Source organism: Phalacrocorax carbo, chromosome 7 (genome assembly GCF_963921805.1).
Source record: "Phalacrocorax carbo chromosome 7, bPhaCar2.1, whole genome shotgun sequence".
NCBI lineage: Eukaryota > Metazoa > Chordata > Aves > Suliformes > Phalacrocoracidae > Phalacrocorax > Phalacrocorax carbo.
The window spans coordinates 42,535,697-42,552,661 of record NC_087519.1 but is presented as its reverse complement, the minus strand read 5'-3'; the positions used below and the strand labels follow the sequence as shown (position 1 = coordinate 42,552,661).

At 38.1% G+C, this 16,965-nt stretch overlaps 1 long non-coding RNA gene across 1 annotated transcript in view; it reads right to left on the bottom strand.

Moving 5' to 3' along the window:
* Positions 1-16,965, bottom strand: part of LOC135314384 (uncharacterized) — a 52,437-nt gene continuing 35,472 nt past the window's right edge. The window contains exons 2-3 of the long non-coding RNA XR_010373884.1: positions 2,247-2,306; positions 1-1,714 (exon numbers count right to left, since the gene is read on the bottom strand). This is a non-coding gene — a long non-coding RNA (uncharacterized LOC135314384). The remainder of the gene's footprint in view (positions 1,715-2,246; positions 2,307-16,965) is intronic.

The window sequence follows — 16,965 nt, the reverse complement described above, 5'->3', positions numbered from 1 at the left end:
AAGGGGGACTATAGGAAGGATGGGGGCAACCTTTTTAGCAAGGCCTCTTGTGACAGGACAAGGGGTGATGGCTTTAAACTAAAGGACGGTAGATTTAGACTGGATATAAGGAAAAAATTTTTTAAAAATGAGGGTGGTGACACACTGGCACAGGTTGCCCAGAGAGGTGGTAGATGCCCCATCCCTGGAAACATTCCAGGTCAGGCTGGACGGGGCTCTGAGCAACCTGATCTAGTTGAAGATGTCCCTGTTATTGCTGGGAGGGGTTGGACTAGATGAACCTTTAAAGGTTCCTTCCAACCTAAACCATTCTATGATTCTATGATTCCCCTACAAGAAACCTACTTAACAGAGTATTCAGATCATAAGTTTGCAATTCTAAGATCTATGTTATTTAATGATATATTTAGTTGAGGCCTATTCTTCTCTAGGCTTTGCTAAGGCCTCTATGTCCTTGCTAGTTGTCTTATTTACAGATAACTGTAAGCAGCCCTTGATGTTTGTAGCACTTTGACAAACCATGGAGGGAAATGAGAGAACAGTCTACAAATGCCTTCTGGCTTCTGTAATTTTGAATAGATGTCCAAGATGTCAGAAATGCTTTGAAGTAATTTGGTCTATTAAGAAAAATGTTGCATGCATTTAAGGGCATAAAAATCAGGCAGTGGTGCTAAAATGTGCATATTTTATATATCGGGTAAAATTTTGCAGTCAAAATACAGGTATTCTTTTGATTCATCCCAGTATGTACATCTGCAGGTTTTTTTCCCAGTGTGTTTGGAAATGTTTTAACACTTACAGACCACATTTTCAAAGCTGAGTGTGGAAAGTGGAAAGCATTTATCTTGCTAAATATGCTAAAACCCAGTAATATTTAACCATTTTAATAGTGTAAATTCTAGACTATAACCTCTTAACTGCCAACTTGTTTTCCTAGTGAAAAAAGAAGGAATAAAATAATAAGTGTGTTAATTGCCAGTTAAATAGTACAGCAGACTATGGCAACCCTCTCACTTCCCCTGTTTGCTGTGCATAAGGTGTCCTCTAAAAGATGGAGGATCTTTTCATTACAGTTAATGAATGTGTAACAGTAAGATTTCTGTAAAAAATGATATTTTGATGGCACCTTGGTTTTCAGTAGAACAAAACAATGCCTGGAGAAATTAAAAAGGAAAAAAGAAAAAAGAAAGAAAATACTCTGAGACCCTCTCACCAACCCACCCTCATGGACAGTTAGTAACATGTAGAATATTTAAAGGTTTTGCCCTGTTATAGGAACCTGGGGGACATTCTTGCTCTGAGTCAAGTTGAGCATTGACGTGACCATGAATCCTTGAAAATCCTTGAAGAGATCTCTCAGAATAAGTATTGAATTAATTCACTTCCTGACCTGCTATTCCACTCTGTCCCAGAGAAGTCCTTCCTCCAAAAGTCCTTGGAAGATAATGCTGTGCTTTGAAGACAGATAGTCCAGAAAAGCAGGGGAAGGGTTCTGTGAACTCTTCTACCAAAAATATGGTAAACATACCTAGTTCCTGTCACCTTTCCCCTAGGCAGCGCTTTCCTTTTGCTACTAGCATGTACCACGTTGAAGTGCGGTGCAGGTCACCATGGCTTAGCTGGAGACAGGCGAGTCTGTCACATGTTTATCTCCACTGAAACGACATCTACAGCTGGGCTCTCTGTGAAGTAATGTTTGAGCACTAGAACAAAACTGAAGGCATATGGTGTGTCAAGGTTTGTGCAAAGTTTTAAAATCAGAGGATTGGCTTTCCCTTACTGTTGTACTACCATTAGGAGCAGTATGTTACCAGAGACTCTACCAGTTTTTGAAGACTGGTATTTGTAGAGAGCTGTTTCAGAAAGGGGAATATTGATTGCCTCTGCACTGAGATCATAAATAGAGGATGCATATAATGTTTAAGTGCTAAGGTTGTACTTTAGTATTGTTATTCAAGAACAGGCTCACATACATCAAAGAAAAGCCTGGACTTGTTTATGATGCTGTTAGAAATCTTTCTCTGTATGACATATGTGGTAGCATTAATAATGATATAACTGTTAGTAGAAGTAATTTATATTATGGTAATGGCTAGGCACTGCAAGGACCGACCCCCTCCATGAAAGATCTCTGTGAAACAGAGAAGCAAGGAGACAATCTTGACCCAGAAAGTAACAATTTAGGCATTAGTTTACATGTAGATGGATCAGCAAAAAGTGCGGGAGGAGGTAACAGTAAAACAAACCTGGTCAGCACTGTAAGCTCCTGTCAGAGTTCACCAGCCTAACTGGTTTCTGGTTCTGTCCTGGAAAGAAGAAAAAGATTTCTTTATGCTCTTGATTCTGTTTACTCTGATGCTTTCCTGTCAGCTTGAAAGGATCAGAACAAGTCTGTTGTAATAAAAACTGTTTTTGAAAGATCAGCATTTAAACACTCTAATCTTCTCCATATCACAATGCTGAATGGATTCAGCAAAGCACTTAAACACTCACTTTAAACTGAAGTTTAAGTGAAATTGCACAGAATCAAGTTTATATTTGTGTTATTTTAAAACATGTTTGAGGACTATTAAGTGCATGCATCCTTTCAGGAAACCTTTATTAGACACCAGAGGAAATTAATTGTGTCTAGATTTGATGTAACCTTAATATGGACTGAGTTTGCTGTCCATTAGTTTTTGTTTTTAATGACCGGAATAGAAAATTAAAAACAAATGAAATATTTAGGAAACTATTATGATGACTACATCAAGCTGATCATACAACTAAAAGGCTGTAATAACAGTGAAAAGAATACGTTCTGTAAATTTTAGACGTATGTCTGTATATGTTTCATTTCCAGCTGTTGAATAACAAGTGTGGAAACTGATGGTTCCATTTAATTTTGCTTCTCTGCTAACTTACAGCTATAATCAGACAAACATTTTAAAAGCAGGTTGATCTCTTCAACTTCCTCTTACACTTGGAATAATATTTGACTGAAGAAGGGCAGTAAATTGAGTAGACTGATTTAATAAAACACATTATCCTTTTCACATATCTCTAGTACTTTTTCAGTTAGGAAAAAGCTAATGTATGTATTAAATATACTTGCAAAGGAGGAAAATACCTCCTTAGTGGGCAGTGTAGCACTGTTTTTCCTTGGTTTGCAAAAGGGACACAAAGGTAGTCAGTTTTGCTACTTCGAATATTTGAAACTGTCTTTTGAGTAGGTATTTTAAAATTTTAACCTTAGTGAAACCAAAATTTGTTTTAACATGGTGTGATAACAGAGGAAATTTTGTTTAAGTATTGGCTTCATTGAGAGGGAGTCTGAATATCACCTCTTAAGTGCCTAAGTTCTTATACTTTTGTCCTTCTATAATTAATGGAGAGGCTTTTTCAGACAGTGATTTAAAACCTACTTTTAGAAATATGAATTTTACAATATTACCTAAAAAGAGGCAACAAAAAAGAAAAATATAATATTCAGGAACTTCTGCTAAAGAAACAGACAAAGGAAAATGCTCGTATCAGATTTATTGGAATAGATTTTCTAATACAAGAGGCATATATGAATGTTGGACTGTCATTTAGTATTTCCCAAATGAGATTAAAAGGTAAAAATTAAAGTTGTTGTTCCAGTAGTGTGTGCATAGGAGAGCTGGTTAAAACTGTAAAAGGTTCTTCTTCAGTATTTTGAACCTGAGAGATGAATGTTTCCTGAAATGTCACACTCCCATTACATATGGCTCATAACCTTTAAATGTGGTTACAGTAAAACAAAACGTATTTCAGATTCCACACATTAATCCTTGATGAGAGATGTGCAGAGCTGTCATCTTCACCAAGCATTCATATACGGTCACTGGGGTTTCCCTTGGGTCTATTCCACAGAGACACTTTGCCTTTTAGCAGGGCAACACAGATTTTTTTCCTAGGAAAACTGGGAAGATCTATCCTCAAGAAAAGCAGCTCTATACAATCTGTAGTACTAGCCTCTTTTTTCTGTAAAATCTTGAAGAGCTAAGAAAACCATTTTCACAATGCTGCCATAACGCTGTCCTTTTATTTGCAATTTCTTTTAAAACATCTCTAGTAACATTGTCAATGAAGCTGCATATTATCACCTGCGTGCCATCTGGAACAATTAGTCTTTAAACCTGACTATTTAAAAATCAGGTGATTAAGCCAATAACGCTGAATAATATATGGTTTCTCTATTTTCTGTTTTGTTTTGCAAATCCATTAATAATATGTGCTAGCACGGGTACCCCCAGCTGTATTCGGTCTTTTGGAAGAGTGGCTTTTCTCATTAGTTTATTTTTTATTTGCCAAACATTATATGTGCAAAGGGTCGTTAAGTAACATGGCACTGAAGGTGTATTGTTTATGGCGGATAGAGCATTTCCAGAAATATTTTTAAAAGAACAAAGGCAAATTGTTCAGAGACAGAAAGTCAATGGTGGTTGGACGCCTCTGCCCCTCTGACTTTTATTCCATATATTATGACAGAGTCATTTCTGAGGGAGGAAGGAAGTTGACTGCAGAAACATCTGTGCTAAATGTGTGGTAACTTTGGCACCTGAACAGTGAATGCTCGTAACGTCGAACAGGCCCAGGCTAGCGGCTGGTGGGATGGGGGAGAAAACATGAAGAGCAAAAGTGAGAAAACTCCTGGGTCGACATAAAGACTTTTAATAAGCAAAGGGAAAAAACCCCTAAGTGATGAAAAAGCAATCACTCACCACCTCCCACCAGCAGAGCAATGCCCAGCCAGTCTCTGAGCAACAGCCACCTTGGCAAGACAACCTGCTACTTCTTCCTCTACCACCAGTTTTACTGCTGAGCATGGCGCTAGGTGCCATGGGGTGGCCCTTTGGGGTCCCGACTGTGTCCCGTCCCAGCCTCTTGCCCACCACCAGCATGCTCCTGGGGGGCAGAGTGGGAAACAGGGACCACCTTGGCAGGGTGCAAGCACTGTCCAGCAATAGTCAGAACACTGGTGCGTGGTCAAGCCTGTTTTAGCCACAAATCCGAACCTCAGCACTATACAGGCTGCTGGAAGTTTACCCATACCCGGCCAGAGCCAGTACAAAAACAATCTAGGTGAAACCACGAAAGAGAGACTCACAAAGGCTGCTGTTATAAAGAAAAATATGTAAGGATGGTATTTCAACTGTTTATTTCAACAATTTATATTTAGTTCAGGTCTCTTGGATTTTGGGGGTTATATTGTCTTGTTAGGAGAGATGATAAACTGATCTCAAATGACTAGTGGTTCATTGAACATGACCTAATTATAATGAGGTAAATGGGAAATATTTTCTGACTGGCTGAGAAAAGCTCTGTGGGAAAGAGCTATGCAAGGTTGTCTTAACTGTGGCAGGAGGGGATGAATGGAAGTTAACTCTTGAGAGACTGCTCCAGGCACTTAGCTAATTGGATGAGAGGAGCTATACTGGAACCCATATAAAATAATTCAGATTTGTTTGAAGTTATTAAAAGGACTAAATCCACTTCAGAGCAGCAGTATGATTTTTGAGTACAGTTTCTTTGGAGAGCCCTGCAGTGAGTGATCTTATGTCTCTCAAAGACAGACAAATTAGTGCCCACAGTACTTTTCTCAAATGGATTTGAATTTTTAGCAGTTAAAATTCTCCCCGTAGAAATTAATGATTAACTGTTACCTCAGCAGCACCACAGGACTGGGCTATTTTTTTGAACGTGAGGTTCTGTGGGCTGCACAGCTTAACATATATTTCAAATTGTCTGAAATATGTCTGTAAACACTGGTGGAAACGGTAATCTCATACTTCAAGTCCCACAGATGATACAGATTTCCAACTAGTTGAATGGTAATAAAAATGACGGCAAATGGCCCCAAAGATCTGGAAGCTGGACCAAGAGAACAGTGAAGAGCAGTGACTGTGGTGGGCTGTGTTTGCTGCCAAGTCTGCGTGTTGTTGCGAGAGATAACACAGCAGAGGAGCTGCAGGAACGGGGCACAAATGAGTTTCAGTAAAAGCGTTGCTTGATTTTTCTGGCCTGTATTGTTTATCAGTTAAAGTTGAAAAATGTATTATCGCCCAAAGGAATTACAGTCTTTGTCTGAAGCTCTTGAGATCTCTCATCTTAGAAGTTTTTAAATTGATTTCAAGAACGTGGCCTGGGAGAAATAATATAATGCATGAGAGCAGCATCATTTTGGAGTCATTGGAGGGAGAGAATATAGAGAAATTGGTTGCAAATGCTCACCCCCTCCTTTTTGTTAAGAATACAACGTTCATAATACTTAGACATTTAACCTGTAAAATTACTATTACCGTAAACATCACTAACATGGCAAACAAATTATTTTTTTCTCTTTTTGTTCTGGTTTTATAATAATGGTATAGATACAAAGATAAAAGTCAATAGTGCAGAATAACTGCACTTTCTGGAAAGAATTTTGATCATTATTAATATTTTGAAAAACAAAAATTGGAATTGCTGGAAAAAATGAATGTGCACTGTAAATTCTCACAAAAATGAGTTTAGTTTAGCAATTATGGATAACTTAAAGCATCTATATACTTATATTTGAATGATCTGCTAGAACCTATTGTATTACCATTATCATTATAATTTTGTTGTGGTGGTTTGATTTCAGTGTCATAAAACTTTGGTTTCAATTGTTATGCATGTAAGGTCATATTAAATTAAATGGTAATCTAAAAATAAATTCCCATCATTTCAAATATGGATATGAAAAAGTAAGGCTGGAAGAGGTGCTAGATACAGAATTTTGAAAGCATTCTTATTGTGATTTACAACATTTTCTCTTTTTCAAATTTTTTTATATGGTATTTGCAGAGTGGAAAATATATTTTCTTTTCTTTAGCTAAGAGAAACAGGTGGTTTCTTAAGGTATTAAGTGAATTAAACTTGTTTGCTGTGGACTTTGTGTGCAATAAGTCCCCAGAAGAAGCTGTTTTCCCTGGCTCTCCATCCCACTGCAGGACAGGGACAGCAGTGCTATGGTTCGGAGAGAAAAGTGCTGAAGAGTCCAATAGCTGCTGACAAGCAAAAATCTTTAATACTTGAATTCTGCTAATCTTCCCTCTTGGGCTGTATTAATTTGGGTCTCTCTTCTCAATAAACGCAAGTTGACAAGAAACCTTGAGGAGTACAATTATGTTTGAAGCCACAGCTCCTTTTTCAGAATTTCCTGAAATCAGCCTAAGGATTAAAACCTGTCTTGACAGGCAGCGTGGCTGTGTAAGCACTGCCTTTGCAGGAAAACAGGTAAACCCTAACCCCTCCACAGGCCTCCTTCCTGAACCACCCGCTGCCAATCAAAACCTTGTTTTCTCTGTGATTTTTGTTTCCTAATTATTTTTTTTACATATACATGTCATACACAAGTCTTTAAGTCTTTGCCAGGTCTGAAGCCAGGTGTGATAGCTTGCTCTTTTATGAAATGAAAATAAAAATAAAAAATCACTGTTCTCCCACAAAGTGCTGATTGAAGATACAATGGCTCAGTACTCTATGTGGTTGATAGTTTATATTTGGTTTGAGTTTTAGATGTCTTATGGCATCTGGGGAAGGAAACGTGATCCTATGTTATTTTAGTGAACTGACTTAAAATGTATCTTTTTAGCCTCATGAAGATATATAAAGCTAAGTGTGTTTTATAAACTGGACATTGTTTCTAGTCAAAAGAACGAAAGCCCTAATACTCTAGTTAGCATTCAGGACAATATTTTTGCCTTTTCTTGCTTTACTTTGATTTCTTTCTCACCGTAGATCTGTAAATATTTTTTTGCTCTGAACAGGAAAGTTGTTTCTGGTAATGTGTTGGAATATATTTGTCTCCCCTAGCGTCTAAAATGAGCGCTCCCTTATCCTGTATTAGAAGTATTACAACCTCTCCTCTGCAAAAAGCACATTCTGTAAGAAGTTAAAACCAGTAGGAAATCAAGCTAAGAAGCAGGTGCCAAATAACCTGACTGTACTTTTCACAGTTATGAGTAATCTGCACTTCTCTTTCCTAATGCCTTGGCTAAAAAGGCTTATTTAGTGTGTGTGCTTCAAACTGTAATATAGTGCTTCATTTCCCTCATAATTTCTGAAGCTGGGAGCTAAAATAATGTTTTTCTGGGCCTTAGCACATTGCTTGATCTTGCAAAGTCTATTTCATGGTCTGCTAGATCCTAATGGAGATTGTTGGTAATGAGATAACATTTATTTCTATAAAAGTAAATTTACTGCCAGCTGCCTAAAACTTACAAGCAATTGAAGTAACAGGTTATTTTAAGTTTTTGGTTCATTTTATCGGTATGTAAGAAAGTACACAGAGGTCAGAATTTCAACTCCCTAAAAACATCCCCCAAAATACTATGTTTATATGTCGTGGTGTCAAGATGTGTTGTCTTTGCAGACTTTTAAGTGAGGCTGTATATTAATGTTTCTGTTGGAGATGCATTTATGTTTGGAACTTCTGCTTCTCAAGCCATTACAATAATTTGGCAATAAGAGTTACACCTCATTCAGTGAAGTCGGATCTTATGTGCATCTGTTAATGTAATTAACCAAAAGCTTAACCATATGCAAAAAGATGGGGTACTTCTATAGGTGCTCTTGACAGGCTTTGAGAATGACCTTGATATTAGCTGCGTTAATAGCATTTCTAACAGAGACGCTGCAATAGGCTTTTTGCCTAGAGCCACATTTTAAATTATTGCTGCAGTGCAGATTACAGTTTAATTGTTCAAGGGAAGTGGGGGAAGAAATTACCATTCTAAATTCCCAAGTGGGATCTACAGCACATCGGTGAAGGCCAGGCTGAAAAGTCTAGTATGACAATATAGGTGCTGTACAAACCAAAGAGAATCAAAAGATTTTTCTTCCCCCAAGAGCTCATTGTGCTGTATACACCATCTAGGCTTTAACTTACAGGATGTGTCCTTTCAGTACGCACATGGCTCTATTTTCAAGTGGTGGTGGTGATGTGAATGCCCCATTTCTGATGTTCTGAGGATGTTTTGTTTGCTGTTGCCAGTGTTTGGGTGGTGAGTGGTTTCTAAAATGGGATTTCTTATTTGAGGTCATCAAAATCACATTCCTTTTGAAAATGTGAAATACATTATAAAGCACTAGATGTCCAAAAATCTTTATATCAGCCCATGTATGCATTTACAGTAGGGGGAAAACGAAGATTGGGAAAGACCGCTCTGTTGTTCACAAGGTTTGTAATTGGATTATATATTGATTTTAAGTTCAATTCTGTATCTATAGAACAGAGTGATAATGTAATGAGTTCAAAGGTTTCATGAGTTCAAGCCTGAAATAGTGAAGCTATGGCTTAATTTGTAGGTCATCAAATCTGTGCCAATAATTCTTTAGGTGATGGCACATTATGTGTGCACCAACCACTTTTAAAGGGGTAGAGACTCTTAAAAATGTCTATTAGCTCTGTTTTATTAAAACCTTCATATGCAGAGTGCAGGGCGCACTGATGATTAAGTAGTGGCCTCAGGCAAAAGGAACATTTGTACCTAACTTTCAGAAACCTTTCCAAGTCATCTAATATAATAACTTTTCCACTTATTTTATTTTTTAAAGAATCAGGATCACAGGGCTTTCCAAGGCTATGAAGCTGGCAGTCTTTGCTGCACAGGAAGGTTTACTGAGAGATTTAAGTTTTACAATCAAAGCATATTAGATGGCTTAAAATAGGTATGCTACCTTTTCATGTGAATTTATACAAAGCACAAGTAATGTGGAAAAAAATATTTTTGAAGGGTTGCAAGAGAAAGTTTATAACAATAAGGCAGTGGAGGTAGAAAAGGCAAGCTTTGCCAACACTGTGGGAGGTGGGATTTTAGGTTTTGCAGTGGCATGCTTCATCTTCTTTTCTTGCTCTTTTAAATGGTGTCAGGTTGAAATTATACAATTTTTGCTAGTGTTTTTTTTTTTTTTTTTTTCCTGGAGAGAGCATGTGTTACTTTTTTCCTGCTTGATTAGTTAAGATATAGCATTTGAGAGAAATTGTGCTTTCATTTATACCACTCTGAATCTGGAATAAGTAATCTGGAATTTGGAATAACAAATTGCATTCATATGCAGTTAGTCTAGAACTAGATGGTCAGAAAAAAAGAACCTAGCTACAGTATTCATTAATGAGCAGGGTAGAGATGAGACTTTAAAGAGGGAGATTTTAATTTGTCCAAATTAAATATAATAATAATTAATGTCCAAATACTTGTATTAAATTCAGGTTTATTTTTTAGGAAAAGGCTTAAAATATAGGTTCAGGAAATAAGTTTAAGGGAAAACTTCTCTTTGATTTGCACGTATACTGCTGGGGAGATACCTTGTGCTCTTTTCCTGCCTTTCTAGTAGTGAGAGGCCAACATAATACACAAGAAAGTTTCAAGAGAGCAGCTGAGCCTGCAGTTCAACTGTTCACTGCTGCACCCGCAGATCTGTATTCCTGCCATTGGCCTCATTTCAGTACTGGCAAACCTGCAGTTGTTTGCTTAGCCTGTTCATGCAGATGAACTAAAAACTCATGAGAACAAACCCATGCTTTTCAGCTCCTGGATTTCTGAATCGGCTCTGTGAACTTTGCAGTCGCATTCTAGTTCACTCTCCATCACTGGGGAAAAAGATAGGAGGGGTTGGGTGAGACACCGGTCCTGCACTCCCGGAGCCAGCCTGAGGGAGCACAGATGGTTGGCTAGGAGTTATAATTAGGTCTCTTCTGGCCAGTGAGTTTTATGTTATCTGTGATTGAGGAGATGCTAGTCATTCCTGAAATAAGTAGCAGCGTGTGCCTCTGTGCTCAGAACGGCTGGCTGCCTCGCCTAGGATGGCAGGGCGGGTCTTGAAACAACATGTGGTTGGCGCTCTGCCTGTTCCCCAGAGTGGCTTCTTCCACCAAGGATAAGATTTTGTCCTGCATCAGGAAAAGCACAGTTAAAGCTGCAAATCAGCTAAATAGTTCACTTTTCTTGAATATATGTTAATGCTAGAGCAGATTTATTTTGTATTATTTTTGTATTTTTCTTCTGAATTTATGAAAGGACCAGAACTATCTGTTCTCCAGGCACTTCAGTCAACCAAATTAAAGCACAGAAAACTGGTGTATAAACACTATAATCAGTGTAGAAAGAAATCAACAATTTAATCACAAAACACCTAACTGAGTAGCTCTGCAGAGCCAGTGATTAATAATAATACCACTGCATCTGTGGCATGGCTGCCCTTCAGCACTTCTAAAACACAATACCAAAAAGCCTCACAGCACATCCTAGGGGTCGGGCAACTGCCTATTTCAAGTCAGTAAGGCAGGAGCATAGTAAAGGTGCTGAAGTAGCTTTTTTTTTTTTCAGAGTAGGGCTGGCCTTAGAGCATTAGCTGATTTCAGCTGCCACATTGCATTTGGGGGCCAGCAGCAGTCTTCTCAGCTAGACAGGTAGCAGATCTGACAGGGCTTAGGCCACAAATTGGACCTTGGAAAACTGCAGGTTACTTCTACATGCTATGAAACACTCACTGAATGTGTTCATGGTCACTTGCTCTACTTCAGACTTTACATAAATTCCTTCCGAGCTGCCATCTTGTCTTATTTCTTTCTTAAGATGACTATATGTCCTGCCTTGAGGCTTGTAGCAAGCTGACCAAACACTGACTGAAGAAGATAATGTGGGCAGGAGTTAATAAGAAATATGAAGAAGAGATGTCACTGTGCTTACCAAAAACATGCATAACAGACTAAGCATCTGGGATCATAATTAGAAGAAATACCACGTATACTGTCTAAGAGGTATAGCAGTACCACTGACATCATGAAATCATTTAGGCTGTGTCATTTCCTGAGTTGAAGCCCAGCCTGGCATTATATCAGCCAAGGCTCTCATCCATGGTTGTGGTTTTTGGAACAAGAAATGACATTTCAGATTTTGAGTTTGTTTTTCAGTAGAGCCATCATCACCATGATAGCCAGCTCCAAATAGCAGCACAAACCTGTCAATAGCAGCAGAGACTGTGCAGACACAATTTGGTATGCCTGAGGGTGAGTGCTTTCCCAGAGGTTAGTTGTGAGGCTCTCCCCATCCCAGTATCAGCCAGTGCCCCAGTGTGGATATACGGTACTACCCTGACATTAAATTATTGAATTTCTAACTTCAGCTGGATAAATTACTCTTTACTTTCTGTGGAAGGTTGCTATCTATTATTAAATGATTCAACATCTGAAGCGCTGCTTTGCAGTACTGCTTTGCAGTAACACGCAAACTAGCTCCTGTACAATCTATAAAATTCTTAATTTTTCTGGATGAAAGGTATTAAAAAATGTAAATGATTAATGATTTCTCAGCATATAACTGGATCTTTTTTTATTTTATGCAAGTGGCTTAAATATTTAGAGTGTGAAATTAATATGTCAGATCATAGTGAAATGTTAGACTGACAGTTCTAGAAATAAAGAATTTGCTGCATTGTTTAAAATGTTAAGTATATATTTTATATCTGAAATAGGTGCTTTTCAAAGTAACAGAAGTTCATATTTTAATTGAAAGGAAAGAAGATGACCTTTATCTGAAAAGAGTATATTCTAGGAACTGCAGTACTTTACTCTGACCATTAAATCTTTTACTAAAATATTGTGTAATTCAAGATTCTTTAAAAAGATAATGCAATTTTTAAAATAGTTTAATCAGTTTAGGTTGATTTTTGAGCTCAGAAAAACACATCAATGCCGAGAGGCAGGTGGAATAACAGAGCTGTATTAGAATAGAGCTAGTATGGTAAAATATTAATAGGAATGATTTTAATCCACTATGCATTGCCAAGAACCATCAGCTTGAGAGAAAGCTGTCACAAAGATGTGATGTAGTACAAGTGGTAGGTGGAACTGAGAATGCTAAACAAAATTATATGCAAAGCAGAACTGAAATGACAATTCTACAATCGTATCTATGTGTGTGAAACCCAAATTGAAGGTTATGGCTGAAATTCAAAACAACAGATCTGCGACTGCTGTAATTATTGTGCTGAGCTATTATTGTAAACTCTTCTTTCAGCTGATCCTTCCAGGGTACCACATATAATGAAGTTTAGATGTTCTTACTTAATTTAAAACTGCTTGTTCATATAGGTCAATTCCTCTTGGCAATGCTGCCCAGTCTTGTCAAATTTTAAACAGGAGCAGCAGACTTCAGGAAGGTGAGGTGTTAGGTGTGAGTAACTTCTGTGGATCTTGATGGGTTTAGAGGGTTTTTGTGAAGTGTAGAAGGAAGGCAGAGAACACTGTGTCTCATGATTCCTGGGAATGGGAGAGGATGAGGTATGCACAGCCCTCAGATGTGTAAAGAAATTTGAAAGTGTGTGCATCTGAGTACAGCACCTGGCCAGGATGCAGCCAGATGAGACATCCCTCCATAGCTACTTGGATTCAGCGCTCCACTGCAATTCCCTAAAGTATCTACCATGGACTTTGAAGCGTTTGATAACTTGGGAATGTTTGGGCTTTTTATGATTCTTGTACTGTTAAACCTTGGCAGATACTGGGTTAAACTTTACTCTGTTCCATGCCACTGTGTCCACCACCACCTTATACATTTGTTTTATAATTCCTAGATTTGTCAACTGATTTTGAGGCCTTTCCACCCAGGAGACTGCACTTCTGTCCAGTAGCTTGCAGAGCTGGGCTCTGTTTTAATGATATAATAAATTCCAATTTAGTACTCAGTACTGAAAAATTGCTGTGGGCACATGGCAAAAATGCTGACTGTGTAAAACCCTTTGCAGGTTCTGATAAGTTTTTAAATTATTGACAAGTAAGCTTTGTACCAGTTCATTTATGCTGAACAGGTATTATTTGTCGTTTGTAGCCAGAATAATGTTCATAAAAGTGTAAGCCTGAATTTCCGAATTTCTGCTTTGGTTAACTTGAAAAATGCAACCATATGAATCCAGGTTCAGATCCACACACTTCTGCATAATGACATTGACTATGAGAAAACACTTTCAGCGCTGTGTATGTCAAGATCTGTAAGCAATGCTGTGAACAACGGATACATTGGAAGCTTAAATTCCTATCTTGTACTCTTACAACAATAATTTTGACATAAAACTATGATATCATTTAATAAGTAATTATTGCTTGCCCCTCAAGTGACATGGGAAATGACAGAACTAAATTTAAAGTATTTTGAAGCAGAACACCAAAACAGTGATGAAGGGAAAAAACAGGTGTTTAGGAACGGTTGGCAAAGCAGTTTGCAAAGGTCACCAGTACATTTTGGTTTAAAGGTAACTTGCCTTTTCTGAGCGCAAGGAGGAAGGCAGGCAGTGAGAATGCAGGTTATGTCACTGGTTTGGTATGGTCACAGACAGCTATATCAGTGCAACCTGTGCTGCAGCAGCCTGCAGTGTGTCGCATGAGAGGCCTGGGCTGGCGCTTCTGGGGAGAGCACTGCTGTTAATGCCAGCGTATGGTGTAATTACTCTCATAGATCCTGCAAGAATGTTTTAAGGTGATTGAATCCCAAATGTGGAATTGTGACTAGTGTTTAAGTAAGATCTCAGTTTACCTTTGACAATTGTATAGCTGCAGCTGGCTGGGAATTGGCTCACTTTGAGAATCCGTGTGTTTTTAAATAATAGGAAAACAATTTGGACTGTTCATTTTTAGGCCACTGTAAAATACTGATGCTTACAGCAGACAGTAATTTCTAGAGGCATTGTATTTTCCTTCAGTACTAATATACTTATCCTATAAAACTTACACCTTGAAGAATTGGTCCTGTTCTTACTGCCCTTGTCACATTTTCTTCCTTGGTATAATTTAGCTACGTAGCCTAGCTGCAGTAGGCTATTCTTCCATTTCATGGATAAGTGTGAATGTCCTCCAAAATGTGACTGAGTGGGACTCCCATGCAGATAAGAGGCCTGGTTACATCCACGTTGTTTGGAGGAAGAAGTAATCTTAGCAAATAAAATAAGTCTTCCTAAATAAGATCTTGTAAAACAAGACAGAGCAAGTTGCTAGACCTCATGTTTGGCTACAGTAATATGAGAACTCTACAGGGCAAGGAAGTTCAGGTACTGTTGCCTTTGGCTCCTCCTAATTGTTAAATTCCCTTATGTTCATCAGAATTCACTAGTAGTGAGAGGTTGCCAGTTCTGATAGAAATAACCAGAAACCTGAAGTGAAGGGTGAGAAGGCTGTAACATGGAGTTGTTGTAATGACGAATGAAATCAGGATGAAGGCTGAGTGACACTGATGCCTATGTAATAATCACTACTGGCTCAAAATCTGAGCACTGCTGTACCCCAGGAAATTGCAGTTGTATTTAGGAGAAAGAAAAGAAAAAGCAAAAATAAAGCCTGAAACTTGCCTGTCAAGTTGCATTTCTCTTACTTATTTTTACTTTTTCACTGTTGTCTCTTCAGTTTTTCCTTTTCTATGTGTTTCTTTCCTAGCCTTGACAAGATAGGCAATATTTTTATGTTGACGCATTAGGATAGAATGAGAAATTTAGAAAAGTATTATATGAAAATGGTTGTCAGCACAACTTTTCTCCTGTTCTTCTAGACTTTTAGTTAAAATATTAGGTACTAGAAACTCCTTTCTAGCTCTCACCTCATAATTTAATCTACCAGTTTACCCTCTGGCCCACAGCACCAGTATTTTGTAGCTGCTCTTTTCTCATTTCCGATGAATTCTCTTTCACATTTGGACTATTTCAGGAAAGAAGAATCAGCAGAGCTCTTCTGCCCATAAGCGGTTGTCCCAGGTTGTCCTCCACGTGCCTATCTTGGGTGACATGTGTCATTCTTTTGGTTGTGGCGATCCCTGTTATTTCAGCAATCCAGTTCTAAATGAAATGCTTGGATAAAATTCTTGGAAATAGAAAGCAAAGCACTGATGCAACAGAGGATAAGATGTGGGGCTCCCAAATCAATAAGTGAATTTGCTAAAAGTTGCTTCTTCATGCCACTGCCTGCTCATGTGCTCAGCTCAGTTTTAGGAAAAGACATCTATTCACAGTGGCATTCAAGCACATATTTCAGTGCTTTACTAAGTCAGAGTTTCAGTGATCTGTTTTTCAAATTATACTAAATTATATAAATTGCTCACACATGGCTTTGGAGCATAAGTCACCTTTTTGAGATGTTAGCCTTGCAAAATAAACAAGACTAAACCCCAGAGGGAAGAAAACTCACATTCCTTTTCGACATTTTAGGCACAGGATTCTACTGCAGCCAAGCCGCCTTCTTCCAATAAAAATCCCTGCAGTGAGTTCAAGTATATATATATATTTTGTTTTTCTCTGATACGATCTTGGTGATTTGGAGAACTTGGAATCTACGCTCCTATCTCATCAAAAGCTTTTATAGATATTACTTACCTGTGGCAGAATGGCACAGGCCTGCAGGCCAGGAGACCTGAACACATCTCTTTGCCTCTGGTAGGCAAAAGAAATGTACTTTCACATCAAACTTTTTCTCTAGGATGGAAGTGGATCTGAAATCAAAATGACACTCTTGGAGATTTCTTTCCTTGAAACAATCCCTTGAGGCTTTCTTTGCTTGTCTGAGTAATGAACCATGAGTTGCACTGGAGTCTTAAGCACAACCCTCAGTGTTTCTCTGAAAAGGTGTGGGATTAATCACGTTTACAATTGAACAGGTGTTTACTTGCTTTGCAGGGTTGCCTATCAAGGATCATCCCATCCCAATACTTGCCTTTTATGCTAAAACACAACTACAATACAGTTCTGCTTCTCTGACTGACTTTTCCCAGTTAGCCAAAATGAACACTTTAAAATCCTTATCAACATAATGAATCTCATTCTCATATAATGCAGGATTTTATTAGAAAACTGTAGTCATATGTCTTTCCTTACTCAAGGCTGATGATTCTGCAAGTATAGACAAGATGAATGTGCGTCATTCTCTGGGATTCTGCGCATTCCTTATTTCTCACA